The 19542-nt window shown below is 43.8% G+C and overlaps 1 long non-coding RNA gene across 1 annotated transcript in view; it reads left to right on the top strand.

The window, feature by feature from the left end:
* The window catches only part of LOC308185198, a 68005-nt gene that overhangs the window by 24968 nt on the left and 23495 nt on the right, over positions 1-19542 (top strand). The window lies entirely within an intron of this gene.

The raw sequence follows: 19542 nt of genomic DNA, 5'->3' as shown, positions 1-19542 counted from the left end.
ATAGCAGACGGGACGGTGTGGCTTTCATGTGCATTGTCAGTAATTTGCCAACATTTACATTTGATCTTTGGCTAGCAGAAACATTCATTTAGTGGGCTGTAAAGGCCCCTTTCCACACCTGCTATCTAACCTGATAAAAATCATTATGCTGCAACAGTCCCTTTTTCTAGGTGTCAAGCAGGAAAGCCATTATCCAGGGGATGCAGAGAAGCTGTGGTGTAAATCCCCTGCAAGGTTCCACATCGCTTCCTACGCCTGAGAAAATATACGGCACCTCTCCCAGCTGCTGGAGCAAGGTTTCACGATGGTGAAGAGGAGGGTGCTCTAAATCGCTCTAGGAGTGCAAGACTGTTGGCTAACAGAGGAGACAGCATGGTCATGTTAGGGAGAGGGCAGGCCCACTTCTGTCCTTGCTGCAACACATCATCCTCCCTCTGCTGAGGTTGGTGCCCGGAGCCTGCATCTGATGCCGAACCCCTTAATGCCATTCTTTGCTGTTTGGGAGTGCAGTCATCAAAAATGACCTGCTCGGTGACTGAAGCTTTGGGTGCTGAGGGTATTTTCTGGCTGTGAAGTCGAATGTCTGGTCTCCAGAGAAGGAGGGAAGGGCAGCAGAGGGAGAGGCAGAAGGGCCGGCCTACAGTCATGGTCCAGTCCGGGGCAGCAGGCCCCGGTGTGGCAGGGTGCAGGGCAGCTGCTGCTGGGTCTGAGCCAGCCAGGTGGAGCTGGCTTAAAACTAGCTCCCCCCTTTCAACTAAATAACCCCAGATTTTGGTCATGCTTCTCCAGCCCTCTCTTTTTGTTGGGGGGGGGGGGGGGGGGGGGGGGGGCGGGGGGCAGCAACCAGCGCCGCAAGACCTCGCTGCCAGTGATTCAGAGCAGAAATGCAGCTGATGTCTCTCCAAGAGCTGCATGAGACTGCTTTCAGCCCAACGTGAGACAGCACCGGCCTCTGTGAGCCGTGGTCTCTCTCAGCCTGGCTGGGTGATAGAGGAACAAAGGGCTGTGGGACGCAGAGCCCCTCGTGATCCCCAGCTTGCAGCCAGGTGCGCGCTGCGATTTCTTTTCCATGTTAATATTCCTGGGGCTGGCCCTGGAACTGTATCTGTTTCTTAGATCTCTCCAGTTAATGAAATGGCCAAATACAATTGTCTGGCAATAGAATTGCACTTCAGCAATACAAACAAAAAGACCCTAATTTACATTTGTGCCAATACCATTAATGTAAATTGGTTATTAGCTATTTATGCTAAAAAGCTGTAATACAAAGCATAAAGGTAGTTTTATTAACTACATTTTGCCCTGTGAAATCTATGCTAGAAGGCATACTTTGCAATCAGTGATTTTCTTTTCTCAGGCAATATGGCATTTGCTCTACCTAATTAACATATTTATAAACAAATTACTACCCCCTTTTCTGCAGTTTGCATTTTATAACACATCACTGCTATGAAGTTAATAGGACAGCCGTGTGCAATGCTTTTGTAATTCAATTGCAATGTTGGATTGTTCTTTATTCTCATTCTCATGTATATGTAGGAAGGGGTAATTAAAGAAAAAATGGCATTTACAAACAATTATAATGTAGGAATAACAAGGAGGGAAATGGGTTTCAATCATTGCTTTTTAATAGAGGTGTAGGGAGAATTGGGGGTAGAAAGAAAACAGAGCTGCACCTGTCCTCTGTCCTTCTGTTTTTAGTCTCTTCCTGAGTCTGTGGGAAGATTTTCGGGGGTGCAGGGGCCAGATTGTCCCTTTTGCAGAGCTGTGATGCCCATGCTGAAGGAAGGGAGAGTTGGACTGGGACTGAGAGTTACCTTCAGGCAGAAAATGTGGCCTTCTTGGTTTCTAGGACAGCTATTTCAGGGCCATCCGGCATCACCTGGTTCCCCTCCAGAGCCTCTCAGCAGCGCTTAATCAGGTGCCAGGTCCCTGCCCCAGCAGCTAGCCACTCAGATAGTGATGTGAGGGGACAGGGATAGGTGATGCTGGGGGGCGGGAGAGAGGGGAGATGGGAAATGGCACGCTCTTTGGAAAGAAGTCTCTAGGTCCTTGCTCACCGTAACCCCCGATGGCTGAAATCATTCTGGAGAAGGCAGGAACAAAAGAGGTGAAGGACGCTTTCTTGTCTTTTACCCAGAAATGCAGAAAGTTTTTAATTCAAATGAAACTGTAATATCCCTAATAGCAAATGAGAATTTGGAGGTCATTTATACTACTTCTTAATTCTGTAAGGAACACATTCTGAAGGATGGAAATAACTTTGGTTTAATGAATTCACATGTTCCAGTGGAATTTCAATCTTTCGCTTTGGTATTAAAAGTTAGCGTTAAATTATATTCTTAAATTATAGTGTCATCTAACCCAGTTATGTCTGATCTCTTACAGTCTGATGTTGGTTATTTTAAGGCAAATTAGCTAGTTTGGAAAAGACAGAGGTAAATATATTTTCTGTGCAAAGAGATTTATAAAGATGTGGCTAAATAATAGTTAGCAGCTAGCTTCTGTGCATAGAAACATTTTCAACCCTGAGAACACTGAGTTTTCCATGCTACCAGATGCAAGAACACTTAGGATAATCTGAGTGTAAATACTCCATGACAGAAAATAGTCCTGTGCTCCAGTTATTCTCACAAGAAAGAGCACTACACTATATTCTGTTGTGGGTCGATATGAGAGGTTATTTGCACTCTGTGTCCGCGCACTAGGTTGTTCTTAGAGGGTTTTTGTTGGTAGCCTTGAAGGGAGTGCCATGCTGCCCTCCCATCAGCTGGTTGGGAGTCATAACACTGGTGGCTCTGGCTGCAGGGCAGAGCGTGAAAAACAAGTTAATAATTGACCTATGCGCCTTGTTTTCATTCTTAGGTCTACAGACATAGAACTGATAACATCTGTTGTTTTTCGTTTTTTTTTTTAATAAAAATTTTTTTTACAATAAATAGAATATCTTTTACATCTCATGTGAAAAACAACAACAGAAATGGTGGGTCAAGAAGTGGGTTATTTACTGTCTATTTTTTTTCCTTTAAAGCAGGAGAGATCAGATACTGCTAGGGAGATCGTGCAGCATTCAGAAAACTTTGTGAATCACCCGCGATAGGCTGCGGCTGCCATTCTTTGTATGACTTTCCAAGTTCATGAAAAGGTTACATGGCTACCAAGATGAAAAGCAGTCTCATCTGTTTTTTTCTACCACAGCCTTTTTCCATTACTAAAAATGAGGATTGTGATGAATCATGTCTTCAGCTGAACATCAAACACAAGACTGTAGTCTTCAGTGAGCATTAAATGTAGATGTGAATATAAATAGAGAAGAGTAGGTTATTATGTAGGAAAGCGGAGTATAATAGCAAGGCACAAGTTAGCTATTTAACATATGCTTTCTGCTCCCCTTGGTATCATGCATGCTTTTATCTTGGGAGAAGAGGGCAATGGGTTAGCATGACCCTGTCTATAGACTCTCATCAGAAAATTGGTGATGAATAGTTACTATCGTCTTTGAAGCAACCACGATTCTGCTTCTATCCCTGCAAATATCTGAATGGGTATTTCACCCAGCTTTGTTTTCACATGGCTTCCTCCAGCAGTATTTTGTCCTGTTATCATCACTCATGGCACAGAGGAACCCCTGACTTTAAACCTGCCTCTTTCTTAAGGGAACTAGTTGCAGAGAGTCTGCAGGCAAACCTGGTGTTCCTGCCAGTGCCGGACAGTTGCCCCTAAGAGCTATCCCTCCTCAGGGCTCTGCTCTTCCCTCCCAGCTCTGTGCAAGCAGCTACAGACAGCGCTCTTCTCTCCCTCTTTTGAGCAGGTCCTGTCTTGCAGTGTAGGCTTGTTTAGGTGCATCTCTTTAATATGCTACCATTACAGTCTTCAATGCTGCAGTATTTCATTTACCTGGCTGTGTCGTCTTCGGAGTCTGTGACTCCAGTGCTCAGCTCATGTGCTGGTGCTAGATTTCAAGCCTACCACCACAAACAAATTCTGGGACTTCTGTCTTTGTCTGCATCTTCTGAATATAAATGCTGAGGCCAAGCCTTGTCTGCCCCAGCTATCTGCCTTTTCGCACATCCCGGTGAAGGCAACAGGCTGTGAAGACTGTCTTGGAGTTTAGATCAACTCCATCATCAGTCTCCATGTCCCTTGTGGTTGTTGTACAGCAAAGGATGCAGCACCCTCACTGTGCCCTCTCCCCTCCGTGCTGCCACAAGGACCTCCTTTGCTTCGGAGGACTCCAGGTGGACAGGGCATTCGATCCGTGGGAAGAACGCCACAGGCTGAAAACAGGACTGGCTGCTGTTTGCCTAGGGGACAGGACCTGTGAGGTGTGTTAAATAAAGTAAACGAAGACTTGCATTTCCACCAGACTGAGGTCAAACTTATCACTGGCTAGCTTCCAGCTGGTGAGGATGTGCTTGTCACCCATCCTCTCCGAGAGTCAGGTGGGTTTTATAGTGTTTAAAATCTGTAATGAATTGCTGTTATCAGACCAGTGATACATTTCAGTCACCCTTCTCTTTTTCCTCTACTGAAAAAATACCAAATGCCCTTGTTTATTAAATCGTCCTTCCTAGTCTGCTCACTTGACAGATTACCCAACTTTTATTGTACTGAAGTAACAGTACACTTGTCCCCTTGTGGGATGGAGTTGGGAGAGTCTTCCTTGTGACTTTGTGGAGTTCCTTTGATACCAAATTTTAAAGATCTGGTACATCTGGTTGTTCAAAATTAGAAACTTAACAGTAAGGTATAATACATCAGCCCTCAAATTTGTAGTCTTCAATGATTATAAGTACTATGCAACAAAGTTAAAGAAAATAAACTTTTTTTTTTTTTTTAATTTAACACTTAGGAATGAGAACCGAAAGTCATAATTTAGATACAACCCCTTTAATTAATTCCTCTAAAGATGAAAAAGGTTCTCTAAAAAGTCTATGAGGGTACTGCCAGCAGAAAACAAGTCATATCTACTCTATGTACACATGTCTTCAGTGTATGTCTTCAATGAGCAGAAGAGCCCTTAATGATTGGGCTTAATTGTTACTCATCAACACCACTGCACCATCTGTCCTGAAGTGGTAATTTTCTGTGATAGCTATATAATACCACAGCATCAGGGCTCTTCAAATATCAGGATTCTGAATTAATCATGAAAGGGTTTTCATTAGCACCGGAAAAAAACCTGTGTCAATTAAAAAGACTTTCTTTAAAACATATCTGGTCAAAGATCATTTCAACCTTTCAAGGAAACCGAAATGCATGTGACAAATTCAGCAGGGCTGCTGCGCCCTGTGCTGGCTGTGGCCTCTGCAGGAATTTCTGCAGCACTGTCTCTGGTCTGTCGCTGGAAAACCCTTCTTGCTTCAAACTTTTCATTTACTCCCTTATTTAAGTCTTGTGGTAGGACACAGTATTCCCTCCAGACTCCTTACTTGGCCCCAGTTGCATATAGTCAAATCTTAATTTTGTATTGCCACAAAATGAGTTCTGGGCATGTACTTTGCCAAAACGTGCCACTTGATCTATGTTAATAATGACAATTTTTGACCATCTTTGTCTTCTCATGAAAAAGTGATACTAGCAGGGATGTGAGATCTCTCCAATAAGTTGGAGGGGAGTACAGAGTCCAGACCAATGGTATCACCGATGGTCTGGTATCACTGATGCCAGTCAAAGGTGTGAAGCTGCTTGCACTGGGGGTCCAAGCTAGGTGGATGTCCAAGCCTGTGTGAATGCAGAACAGCACAGAGGGAGAGACCTAGAGCAAAGGGACTAGGGAAAAGAAGAGCATTTCAGCAAACAGCAAGAAGCTTGCTAGGAGGTAGAGGGACAGCACGGTCCTTCCGTGTGTGCAGCCATTTGAGATAGGCTGAAATCAAGCCCTAGCATTCTGGGAAAGTTATCTGGCTTCAGAAAGGAGTCTGTAAGTATTAATGTTATGACAGTAATATCTGTATGGTCTTGCTGCTTGAAACATGTAAAGCCCTTCACGTCTGGAAAGACCTTCAAGAGCTCACCAAGTTCATCTCCTTGCCCTGTGTTGAGATGGGTTATATCTGTTACCATCCCTCAGTACGGGGCTCTCTGGTGCCTCTGCAGGTGAGCTGTTCCAGGGCTTTGCTATCCTCACTCCTGGAGTGATATCCAGCTCACATCCAGCTAGCTTGCTGCACTACACCCACTCTGTCTGGTCTGTTCCACTGTTGACATGGGGATAGCCAGTTTTTCTCCTCTTTGCTGTAATCTTTTATGTATTTGAAGTTGAATCCCCCACAGATGCATTCTTGATCAGAGCTTTGGAGATAACATTGTGCACAAGTTTGGTGCTTCAGGACTTTCAGAAAGGCAGTGGAAAGCAACAGCTGTCTAAACTCTTCCAGACACTGCTAGTAAACTTCCCACTCTCTGCCCTGAGCTGTCTGATGGCACATGCAGTGAAATGTCAAATATGGAAAGCCACTTTGGCACAGAGCCCATCTTTTCCTTGGGTGGGTGAGAATGACCGACTGTGAATCTGTCTGGAATGCTGTAATGATGCTAAGCGTGGCTCTGCTCAGTGCCACTGCACAACCAGCAGTGCACGCGAGCCTCTGAATTTCCTCTTACACAGCACCCGAACACGCCGCTGTTAATCATGACCAAAATGGCTATTTATGTTCTAACTCCTCGTTGGACTTTACTATTGAGAGTCACTTAACAGCATTTTTGATCCCAGTTTGCCCAGGAATTGCAATGCAGACTCTTCTCTTGTGTTGTCTTTTCCTGCACATGGTATGAGGCATAACTGTGTGACCCACAGGAGAAATCAGCACTGTTACAAAGAGTGTGTTAAAAGCACTGTCAGCCCACACTGGGAGCAGTTACAAGCACCAGGATGAAGTCTGAGCGTCTTCAGCACACAAAACTACCTTCTTAGAGTGATTCCTTATTTGAAGTCTTAATTTTTAAATTCTCTTTTGCTCTGTAGTTGAAATTGCTTACATTAATAGCAAGAGATAATTGCTTCTGCCTTATTCATGAGACTGGGAGATGAACCCAGGAATAACTCTACACGGAGTGGAATCGACTGCCTGGTGACAGACTCCATAACAACTTTTGTGTTATAGAGGGGGAAGGTCCTGGCATAAAAGGTATGTCTGGCTGCCTCCAGTACCTAACTTGCGAAGTCACTGGGAGCACAGAGCGGCTTCATTCTTCTGCTAGCACTGTTCAGCATGCCTTCCCAGGAGAAGTCCAAGAAAAGAGAGCTTGAGCTCTTATGGCCTCTAATAACTATTCTGGAGTCTGAAGGTGACATCCAGGCACCATGAGAGTCTGTGTGACTTCAGGAGGCTGAGGAATTTCGCTGGGAGGGTTTTCTAAGGCTTGTGTATATCAACTTCGGAATAACAGAGCCTGTTTTTTTTGGAGTATGCTCATCATTCCTGCAAGCACAACAGTGCAGTCAGCATGGCATTCTTAGCACAGGCATTGCACTTTCTCATGTTTTCTTATTTGGCACTGTGTTTATTTACAGGCAATTTTCTTTCTCTGAATATCTCTTCATTTTACCTTAAATCTCTCCCAATATCAATAGGAGTGACTTTTCTGCAGGAACAGAGAGGGAAAGTGTACGCACCTAGACTCTTCTATTTGACCGTGTTTGGTGTTAATGAACCAATTAATTTTATACAAGATACTGGCACATCGACTGTTTCACTTTGCTGTGTAAACTGTGTAACTAGTAACACTCAGTTGGTCTCTGCACCTTCCGATTAGGCCTAAAAATTATTAATCCATGAAACCCTGAAGTATTACATCCTTAAGTAGCAAAGTCTCTCACTAGCAAAAACCAAGAACAGTTCATCACATAAATTCACCCCTTCATTCTCCCTCCCCTTCCAGTCTTTGTGTTATTGCACTGTTAAAAATGAGATTTAAAGCCACACAAAACCAGGGCCTACAGAATTATAGTGTCAGTGACATTTGAAAATAGTGGGGTTTCACATATAACCTCATTTATTTCAGCAAGTAATGCTACACATAAGGGCTTAGCCTATAGAGTTTTCTCTTTAACATGCTCAGTTTCCAGTTGCTGTTGAAGCTATAGCACATCAGTGGTTGAGACTGGGTTAGGGTGGGAAATCCTTTTGGCATGAATATGTAACTCCCTCCTGGCCTCCAGGAGACCTTGTTCCCCACAACTCACTTAACATACTTACCAAGGGGAATGATCCACATACGCATTGCGTGTTGGAGTCCTGTTCCTGCAGTGTCACCAGTGGTGGGGAGTCCTGGGGTGAGGGTACAACTCACCCACCTCTGATCTGGGTTATATAGGGTTTCCTGCCTCTGGAGCACCCAGTGAGGTGTGCTCTTCCCCCAGGCTGGTTTCCTGCTCTGCTGCTGGGAGCAGGGCTGCATGGGTGCACGGTGGCATGTCACCTCCCTTTGATACAGCTCCTGCTTCACCTGTGACGGGTGCTGATACTACAATGTGGAAGATGTTAGAAAAAGTCAGTTTATCTCATGTACTACTGGTCCATGAAATTCCACATAGACTGACAGTGCTGCATACAGGGGAACAAGCAATCTTCTTCCTCATCAGTGGGACTTTCTTGTTGCTGCTTTGTATCACCAGGAAATGTCTCTGGAGATGGGATCTGGTGAAACAAACAACTCGTGCCTTGCTTTGAGAAATTGTGACAGGGCGAAAGAATCCAGAAAACATGATCCTTTCCAGAGTCCCTGCCTATGTGCCTTGTGTCAGTCGTTAAGAGCACAAGTTTATTCATTACTGATGGAGGTCAGAAAGACGGAACGAGAATGGAAAAATGGGAATGGAAAGAAAAATACCTGGAGAGTACCCTCTTTCTGTCTTCTCTTTTTATCCATACTAATACACATCAACTGCTGTTGGAATTGTTGCTTTCTATAACAGATGCATATCAGTTCAACACCTTTGCCAGCACTTCTCAGCCTAGATGTTATGTGGAGCAGGGAAAAAGGGGGAAAAGTTACGCTGACCAGATGGCCTTGTTAGCAGAGAGCAGAGAGGTAGGAAGGCAGAGGACCAAAGACAATGCTGAAGGTGCTGGTGTGAGCCACACCCAGGGCTGATGTGTGGGTACAGCTGGTGATAACTCTTGATGGAGAATCTACACATATGCATAGCTACCAGTGGCCACTCAGCTGTAGCCATCGCTGCCTCTGTTCTTTTCTGATGTTTTTTCAGCTGTGGTCGATTTTATTTTGGTGGACCCAAGAGAATACTTCATTTTGCCTGGCTGATATCACCACTGGGATAGGCTGTGAATATTTAAAGCACCACCCTGTACCGCAAGGATCAGATTGTTCTTTATCTCGACTGCTGTTGTGCTCTTGATCTCATAATATCTATTCTTTATGAGTGTCAATGAAGAATGGGCCTGATGCCCAATTAGATGAAACTGACTCTATGTTGCCAGTCTGACTGATAATACGATGCACTGAGGTGTCATTTTCATCTTTTGAAGTCTATCTCATTTTTGCTAGAGATGTAATAGCAAGACCATCCCAACATGATGTCATTTCTAAAGCTTGCCTTAAAAGTTCCAGTGAACTGAGGCTCTTGTAATAATTTGTTTTCATTTCGGTTTGTGCCACTTCACATATGCAGTCTTAAAGTCTGAATTCTAAGAATCCCCAAATTAAAGAACATTTTAACATTTTGGTTTGGTGTTCAACTAGTCTGTAAAACAGCCTCCAGTGGGAACTCCTCTGTCTGACCTCAGACTCACTTACAACCCGACTCAACTTGAAAAGGTTGTCAGGCTTTGTTAATTTGTCAGGGAGCTGGGATAAGATTTGTGTTTGTAATCACACTTGAGGAGCCATGGCAATCTATCCTGCAAGTGCTCAGGTGTGAGCTTAAATTTAGCCATTGTTTTCAGTGCAGCTACTTGTGTATTTAAAGTTCAGCAGGAGCTGATGTTTTTTCTAGATCTAAGTTCTAATTAGCTTCTGAATTTGGTACAGCTCAAGTAATTTCAGAAATAATATGCCAAAAGCAACTGTGTATATCATAATCTAAATGAGAATATACCTTTTAGTTTTCTTCTGTCTGGCAGGACCCTGTGATACAAAACAGTCACATCTGTCTATTTACTACCTTTCTTCCTGACATCTTAATGAGAATTAAGAGATGCATATTTTCTGTGCCAGCATCACCCTGGCATTTATTAACTGACTGGGCTAAAATCTAACCTTAGACAGAAATAATGAAAACATGAATCCAATGTGACTTCATATTCTCTATAGTTAATGGTCTCATTAGTGATGCCACTGTTTTAAATGATGGTAGAATAACTCAATATGCACATTAATGTAAGACATTGATAGATTATTAATTATCCAAATGCTGAACTAAATTAATCCCTGATATAATTCTAGGGAAGCCAAATCATGCCAGAAATAAAATTGATCCATGTTATTCTAGGTTTGATTGTTATGACTAAATTAATACTGAGTTACTATCTAAACATCTGATAAAAGTCCAGACAGACTTTCTATAGAATCAGAAAACCATGAAGTGGGTATCAGGGGCTTTTTTAGTGTTATAGAATTGTAGGGCCTCAAGAGATTGTGTAGCCCATTTCTTGGCTGGAGCACAGTAGCAATGATGCCCAGTTTATTCCTGGCAGTTTTTTCTCTAATCTGCTCTTAAGAAATCTTGAAATATGTAGATTCCACAGCCTTTCACAGCAATCCATTCCTATGCTTGACATCCATAGTGTACGTAAATCACAGGACATCCAGGGATGCTGAAAGGCAGCTAGATGTCTGCCTGTTGAAACACTCAAAAGATGTTAGGTACGTGATAATTTGGGTCTTTGTGACCCTGATTTTTGTTTGTTACACATTTGCAGGTCTATTTACTAGTCAGATACATTGAGCTAAAGCCAAAATCACATTATCTAGCATTACCCACTGGATAATGATGTTAGGATAATATACGATAAGCCCAACCAGAGAGTAGGTCTGTATGTTAGGCAGGTATGTGCTGAGGCTTACATGGGTGCCTCTTGCCCAAATCTGATGAAATTGCTGAAGAGTTCTCACCTAGGGAAAAACAAAGCAAAATAAAACAAAAACAACAACAAAACCAACAAAAACCCACACCTTTGTCCAGCTAAGATGAAGATTCAGAGGTCTGGTTTTACCAGAATTCCATAGCTGAAATAAATTAATTTTCTCAATATCCATTAGGGAACTAGTATTGTGGTGCTTTAATGATATCTCTGCATGAATCAATGTTTTACACAGAATTGCTTTGACTTTCACAAATATCGAGAGAGTGCCTAATTGATTGTCAGACTCCTTAAGTAGCATTGATTTTACTGCTGCAATATTCAGATGATGAGGTAATTGCATCTTATCAGCTTATTGAAAAAGTCTTGTTAAAGCAGTCAATGGTCATGGACTTCTCCAGCTTCCTAATTTCTCTTTCGTTGCTGTTCTGATTTTTCTTTTCTGTTTACTTTGTATTTTGATCCACTGGGTCTGAGTTCTGCAAGGTCGAGTGGAGGTCATTACATTGATATGTAATGGGTATTATGTGGATATCACAGGGTTACCACAGTTATTTCCTGTTCTTGGCAAAGACAGCAAACTGTTATGGTGCTTACAAATTCAGGCCTGCAATGATGCTCACTGTGTCATGCAGAGGAAGACAACAAGAGTTTGGCTCAGAAAAGAGCTTGTACACACAGATAAGTGTTAGGTTGCCCATATGATGGTGGTACAGTACCTATAGTGCATATCCAAAGAAGGGCAACAAAGCTGGTGGAGGGTCTAGAGAACAAGTCTTACGAGGAGTGGCTGGGCGATCTGGGGTTGTTTAGCCCCTAGAAAATAAGGCTCAGGAGAGACATTATTGTATTTTACAGTTACCTTAAAGGAATCTATAGCAAGGTGGGGACTGGGCTCTTCTCCCAAGCACTAAGTGATAAGATGAGGGGAAATGGCCCCAAGTTGCACCAGGGGAGGTTTATGTTGGATAATACTAGAAATTTCTTTACTGAAAGGGTTGTGTCACATTGGAACAGGCTGCCCTATATAGGTCAAGTTACCATCCCTGGACGTTTTCAAGAAATATGTAGATGTAGAACTTAGTAGCATGATTTAGTGGTGTACTTGTCATACCTAGGTTAAAGGTTGGACTACATGATCTTAAAGGTCTTCTACAGCCTGAGGGATTCTATGATACTATTCTGTGATTCTATTTACATGTGATATTTATGCCAATGGACTCTGCAATAAAAAGGGGAGTTCTGGGAATCACCACCAGAATGTAAACAGCTTGTTTGGTGCTGTGAAACTGCACTCTTTTTGGTGCTTGCATTGACAGCAATGCTATTAAATGCCAGATTGCCCATGCTAATTCAGGTGCTTACAGGCATATGATGATATCCACAACTCTGCATACAGTCTGCTAGACCCTCGCCCCAATCTGAGCCAAGCTGTATCTTCACGAGGACCTTCTGTATTTCTGGGTTACTCCAGCAATCACCTATTGATCACCAGCCGCCAGAAACTTTAATCTGATTACAGGCAATAAAATTGGTTTCTATCTCTGGCGCCTGACTCAGGTTTCAGAGCAAGGGAAAAAGTATGACATCACCCCTGCTTGCATCTGTGTTGGGTAGCTAATGAAATTACACGAAGGGTTTGAAGACCATTAAAGTCAATGTTGATTCTTATTATTATTAAGAGCACTTTCAAATTTACTGCACCACAGGGCAGGCTTGAAAGCATCATTTTTCAAAGGTGTGTGCATTGCATTGGATAACAGTGAAGAGCCCTGCTGGCTGTAGAGGATGCCAGCAGCAGAGGGAATCAATTCTGAAATTAATTGGCTAAAAGTCCGCTTAGCTCCTTTCCTGTACAACCCCACATCCCATTATTTGGTGATAATGGGCACAGTAGCGACCTTGGGACAAGAAAGCCCCAGGTGGTCTCTTGCGTATGAAAAGGAGACGGTTGGTTGCAGAGGTGTCCTCCTGCAGACTGTTGTGGCTCCGGGGTTGCATGGGGTCTTCACTCCCTTGTGGGCACTGCTGAGCTCTGTGCAGGTGCACAAATGCCCCTTGTTCTTCCATTATCTGCTCCAGCAGAATGATTTATTTATTTTTTTCCAAAAGTTGGTATTGCCATTTTGAGGTTCAGACCAAGAGCACTTAATGCTTGATGCCCACATACATTAAATGCAGAAATACAGGACCACAGAGTGGTTAAGGTTGGAAGGGACCTTTGGAGGCCATCTGGTCCAATGCCCTTGCTTGAAGCAGGGGCACCCAGAGCAGGTTGCCCAGGACCATGTCCAGACACCTTCTGAAGATCTCCAAAGAGGGAGACTGCACAACTTCTCTGGGCAAAATGTGCCAGTGCTTTGTCACCTGCACAGTGAAGATGTGTTTCCTGATGTTTGGATGGAACCTCCTGTGTTCCAGTTTGTGCCCATTGCCTCTTGTCCTGGCACTGGACACCACTGAAAAGAATAAGACTCTGTCCTCCTTGCACCCTCCCTTCAGGTATTTATACCCCCTGAGCATTCTCTTCTCCAGGCTGAGCAGGTCCAGCTCTCTCAGCCTCTCCTCATAGGGAGGTGCTTTAGTCCCTTCACCATCTTGGTGGCCATTCCTTTGGGCTCCTGTACAAGTGTCTTTTGTACTGGGGGGCCAGAAGTGGACACAATGTGGCATCACCAGTCCTGAGTAGAGGGGAAGGATCACCTCTCTTGACCTGCTGATGATATTTTGCCTGATGCAGGCAAGAATACCATTAGACTGCTTGGTAGCCAGGGCATATTGCTGTCTCATGTTCAGCTTGGTGTCAACTTGGACTTGTAGGTCCTTTCCAGCAGAGCTGCTTTTCCATCTGGCTGGACCCCAGCATGTCCTGGTGCCTTGGGTTGTTCCTCCCCATGTGAAGGACTTCTTGTTGAACTTCCTGAGATTCTTGTCAGCCCACCTCTCTGGCCTATCAGGGTCCCTATGGATGGCTGCACAGCCCTCTGGTGAGACAGACACTCCTCACAGTTCTGTGTCATCTGCGAATTTACTGAGGGTGCACCCTACCACATTGTCCACACTGCTACTGAAGATGGTAAACAGGACTGGACACAGTGTTGACCCCTGTGGTCCTCCACTCATTTACTGGCCTCCAACTAGACTTTGCACCACTAATCACTACCCTCTGGGTCTGGCCATTCAGTGAGTTTTGATACACTGCACTGTCTGCTCATCCAGCCCATACTTTAACATCTTCCCTCTGAGGATCTTATGGGGAAAAGCATCAATGGCCTTACTGAAGTCCAGGAAGACAATATCCATGGCTCCCTCCTCCTCCATCAGGCTGGTGATTTCATTATAGAAGATCATCAGGTTGTCCAGGCATGACTTCCCCTTGGTGAATCCATGCTGACTACTCCTGATTATTTCCTTCTCCTCTGTGTGCCTGGAAATGGTTTCCAGGACAAGCTGTTCTACCATCTTCCCAGAGATCAAGGTGAGGCTGACCTGTCTGTAGTTCACTGGGTCCTCCGTCTTGCCATTCATGAAGTTAGGAGTAACACTTTCCTCCAGTCTTTGGGTACTTTTCCCTTTTGCCATAATTGAGCAAAGATTATAGAGAGTGGCCTTGCAATCACATCTGCGATCTCCCTCAGCACTCATGGGTGCATCTCACCAGGGCCCATGGACTTATGTAAGTCCAATTTGCTCAAATATTTCCTGACCTGATCCTCTTCCACCAAAGATACATCTTCCTTGCTCCAGCCATTCAGCCTGGCCTCTGGGACCTGGAATTCCTGATGGCCTTTACTTGCGTGTAAAGACTGAGGCAAAGAAGACACTCAGTACCTTGGCCTTTTCACTGTCTTGAGTAACCAGGTCTCCTGTTTCCTTCAGGAGAGGGCCCACATTTTCCCTAGTCTTCCAGTCCTCTATCACTGAGGTACCTGTAAGAGCCTTTCTTGTTGCCTTTGATATGCTTGGCCAGATTCAATTCTATCTAGGTTTTAGCTTTCCTGACTTGATCCCTGGCTACTCAGACATCTCTGTATTCCTTCCAGGTTGCCTGTCCTTGCCTCCAACCTCTGTAGACTCCTTTTTTTTTTTTTTTTTTGTGTGTGTGTGTTTGAGTTTGTCCAGGATCTCCTTGTTCATCCACGAAAGCCATTTTTGCCCAACTTCCTCTTTGTTGTGATACATCACTCCTCAGCTTGGAGAAAGTGATCCTTGAATATTAGCCAACATTGTTGAGCCCTTCTTCCTTCCAGGGCTTTGTCCCATGGTACTCTACCAAGCACATCCTTGAAAAGTCCAAAGTCTGCTCTCTTGGAGTCCGGGGCTGTGAGCTTGCTGTGCACCCTCCTCACTGTCCAAAATATCTTGAACTGCACATTTTCATGGTCACTGCAGCCAAAATTGCCTTTGACCTTCACATTCCCAACAAACTATTCCCTTGGATATTTTGATATGTGGATAAAGGAGAATTGTATTCCAAGTGCTGTAGATTTTTCATTAGATTTTTGGAAGGGTAAAGCTGATTTTTGGATTTTAGAACTAAAGAAAAAAAAAAGATGTGGAAGAAAGAGCTTTATGTGTTGATATTAGTATGAGCAGGGTGAGCTTCTAGGGATCCCCGGATTGTGGCGGAGAAGGTGTCCCTGATCAAGCTCAAGTTATACATAAGGATTTTACAGTCAATGAAAAAACTAAAATCTGCTTATGTCACATGTGATCTTTCAAATCCAGCTGAGAAAGGTGGCTTAAAAGCTAACCTAACTAGGCTCACAAGGGTTTCCTTGACACGAAAACCTTCTGGCTGATACAGGCTGGGAAGGATGTGGATGTATTCTCTGTAGGAGTTTTTGGGTTGAACCTGCACAGCATTTTGGCAGGGTTTCATGGCTCAGACTTCCTGCTGCAGTGGGAAGACTGGCTCCTCTGGTAAGTTTACCACATGGCAAAGTGTGTCCCCAGCATAGAGGAGCAACAGCGACTAGGCTGGAGAGTTGTCCACTGTACCCTGTCTTGTTGCTTCATCTCCTCAGCAGCTGTTGTTCGTCAGCACAAGGCAGGGCAAAGGCAAGTTTATTCTGTCTATTGAACATGTTGATTTAATTCAGGTGATGGCAGCTCCCAAGTTCAGAGTGAGGACAACTGGAAGAAGGGTCTTGGAGATGCTGTCTGGCAAACCACCTGCTCCTCAAACCAGCAGTGCACACTTCTCCTGGAGGCTGGCAGTATCTGTGTAGCTCTGCTAGACATCTTCTGGGTAGGAATCACCCCTGGTCTTGTGAATTATGCTCATAAATAGCAGATGTGCAGCAGCAAGTCTGAGGTAAGCACTTGGAAGAACTGGGACTTGAAGGACTTTGAGTGAAATGTTGCATTTTGCAAATCCTTCAGTTTTGTGGTGGAGCTGAAACCCCTGCCCATGCAATTTTCTATCTGCATCCTGATGCATTGATGAGGAGAGGGGAGACACATCCATGGGAATCCTCAGAAACAGTTATTTCTCTTTTTCAGTTCTGCATTGCCTTGTCCCAGCAGGCTCATAAAACCTTTGTAATAGAGCTGCACTGTGTAAGAAGTGGCTGAGGGAATGGTGTGCTTCCTAGAGTGGATAATGTTGCCCAGTTTTCCAAAGGGAGGCCATTTACAATGGTGAAAATGGTATAATCAGAATGAGTGTGTCATTTGAAACCATTCTAAATGTCCCTGTATTGAATTTTAATTTTATTTGAGAGACGTACAGCACCAGCCCCAGCACAACAGAGCAGCATCAATTAATACTGGCTAGATAAGGAACTGTATAAAGAGAAAGCACAGGCAGAGATGGCCTTAAATAAAGAGTGAGTTTCAATCAACAGGCTAGTCTGAGTAGCTACCAAGAGGTCTGTCTCTCATAAACAAAAGTTTCCTTCCTGCAGGCATCTTAAATCACTTCACAGTTGTTAAATACAAACAGAGGAAAGGACAGAGGCAAAATCTGAAAATAACACATGCTGTCCCTCAACAGCATTTTTGCTATCCGCATCAGCATTTCCAAGCATGAATTTGCAAGGGCTCTTGCTTATAATAGATTTTCTTAGCAGGTACTTGCCATCTTCAGCATCTAGAAACTTTGTCACTGGCAGAGCTAAGCATAGGTCCTAAAACAGTCAGCCCAGTCAAAAGCAGTGAGGCACACTTTCCTGGCTAGCAGTCATAGATTTTCTTTTTCTAATATTGGAATTCCACTACAGGGACATTAAACACTATGACTGCAGTAATATTGGAACCAATGTCCTGAAAATCAGAAATTCCAGTGAAATGATGTACTATACAAGACATTTTCCAGTCCTCTGCACCACCACTGAAGCCTCGCATATATTTTGCTCCTTCATTTTCATATATATTATATTGCCCATCAATGTGCTGCTGCACGTTGCAGACCAGTGAGAGTTGGTGACACAGTGCTTGGAGGTAGAGATCAGACCATAAGCATTTATTCTCCACTCAGAGCTTATAGCTTTGGAATAGAGTTGCCCCCTTTGGAAACTGCAAGGCTACTATTCACATTATAGGTAAATATCTGTACAGCTACAGCTCAATCTGTTCATTCACTAGGGCTCCAGTGGTGCCTGCAAATTTGGAGGAAAATCAGCTACTCATCTATGAAATTAAAAAATGTCTATTTAGTAACTCCCTCTATTCCTTCTTTTAACACAAAATATAGTAAAATATCCTGGAAGGTGCTCAGACTAGAGAAGGTACATGTCACTGCAATGAAATCAAGAATATAGCTCCAAAGCCAGATCACATAGCCATCTGGACTCTTGAGGCATACTTCAGACAAGCCTGATTAAAAACCCAAGAAGCAAGAGCACTAGAAGAAGGTTATTAGAAGAACCTAGGTGTTAGCTTAAAGCTCATCAGAGAACAGCCTGAAAGCTAGGTCTTTTTAGGTTTCAAGTTATAGGGAACCCTTGGATGCCACCATAGTCTCAGGGCAGGTTCTTGGCTAACCTTTCTTGTGGAAGAGACTTTCCTGGGCAATGCAAGAATGTGAGGGTGTGAGCATGCTGTTTTGGTGATTTCACCACTTACCTTCTCTAACTATGGAAGAATACAAAAATTTAATCCTCACTGGGCAGCCCCTTCACATGAGTGGCCAAGACTTCTTGCCTTGCCCTTACCAAAGCACTGCATTTGGCAAGAACAAAAATCTTTGATCAAAGATCAAAACTGCGAGCTGAAGTAGAGTAAAGCATCTCAAAGATCATGGATAGTGCCATCTTTCTCCTTCTATCCTAGTCTCTGTGTCAAGTGAAGATAGATGGATCAGATAGCCCAACAAAAACTAAGGAAGAGCAGCTGCTCTGAAGATAGCTGTCATTGTGAATATGTTGAAAAGATGGTGATTAAACCTGATGGCCTAAGATTTAGTTCTATACAAGGCTTCTGAAATGGGTGTGTGTGGGATATGTGGCATATACAATCTTGTACAGATTTGAGCCTGTGGTGGTTACTGGATATACTGACTGCTGTTCTTTATAGTGGCAACTGTTGATAGTGGTACCTCACAGAAACATTTAGGAAATTGCTCTAAAGTTGCATCAACAACAGGAGAGAACAGCCATCTAAAAGCAAGACTGGAGTTAGCAAAGGGAGCTGATGAGTATTATCTGTAGTAGGCCTAGTTAGCAACCTACATTATGGAGTTTGCAGACTTCACTCCCAGCAGACTGAGATATCAATGTAGGTTTGTGTAGAAGCCACTGAGAAGCTCTCTGTTTGTTTATGGTTTGAGTAGAAAGGTGCAACCTGTAGTTCACCTGCTTTTGCTAGTTAGTCAGTGGTTTGGTCTTAGCTAGGAACTTCTTCTTAGCAGTTAGCTAAGAACTTATTCTTCGGGGCCTGGAACACAAGTACTATGAGGAGCAGCTGAGGGCACTGTGGTTGTTTAGTCTGGAGAAGAGGAGGCTCAGGGGAGACCTCATTGCTCTCTACAGCTACCTGAAAGGAAGGTGTGGGGAGCTGGGGGTCGGCCTCTTCTCACAGGTTACTAATGATAGGACTAGAGGGAATGGCCTCAAGTTGTGCCAGGGGAGGTTCAGGTTGGAAATGAGGAGACATTTCTTGTCAGAAAGAGCAGTCAGGCATTGGAATGGGTTGACCAGGGAAGTGGTGGTGTCACTGGGCCTGGGGGTGTTCAAGGAAAGGTTGGACGTGGTGCTTAGGGACATGGTTTAGTGGGTGACATTGGTGGTAGGGGGATGGTTGGACCAGATGATCTTGGAGGTCTTTTCCAACCCTAATGATTCTGTGGTTCTTACCTCACTCTTTCCTCATATGTGTATTCATCTACTTGTTATATCATTGATCATAAGCTCCATACCCACATCCTGCTAGCTGGCAAGATAGTGCTGGTGCAGGTTTGTTTTAAAGGGCATGTTCAATAAGGCTGTGTCAGAAAACGTGACCCCTTTTAAAAATGCAAGAGGTTTTCACTCCTGTGTTATTGTTATAGTAG

The sequence above is a fragment of the Anser brachyrhynchus genome (genome assembly GCF_964034855.1).
Source record: "Anser brachyrhynchus genome assembly, chromosome: Z".
NCBI lineage: Eukaryota > Metazoa > Chordata > Aves > Anseriformes > Anatidae > Anser > Anser brachyrhynchus.
Note: the sequence above shows the minus strand (reverse complement) of the source record. Positions and strands in the feature narration are given on the sequence as shown.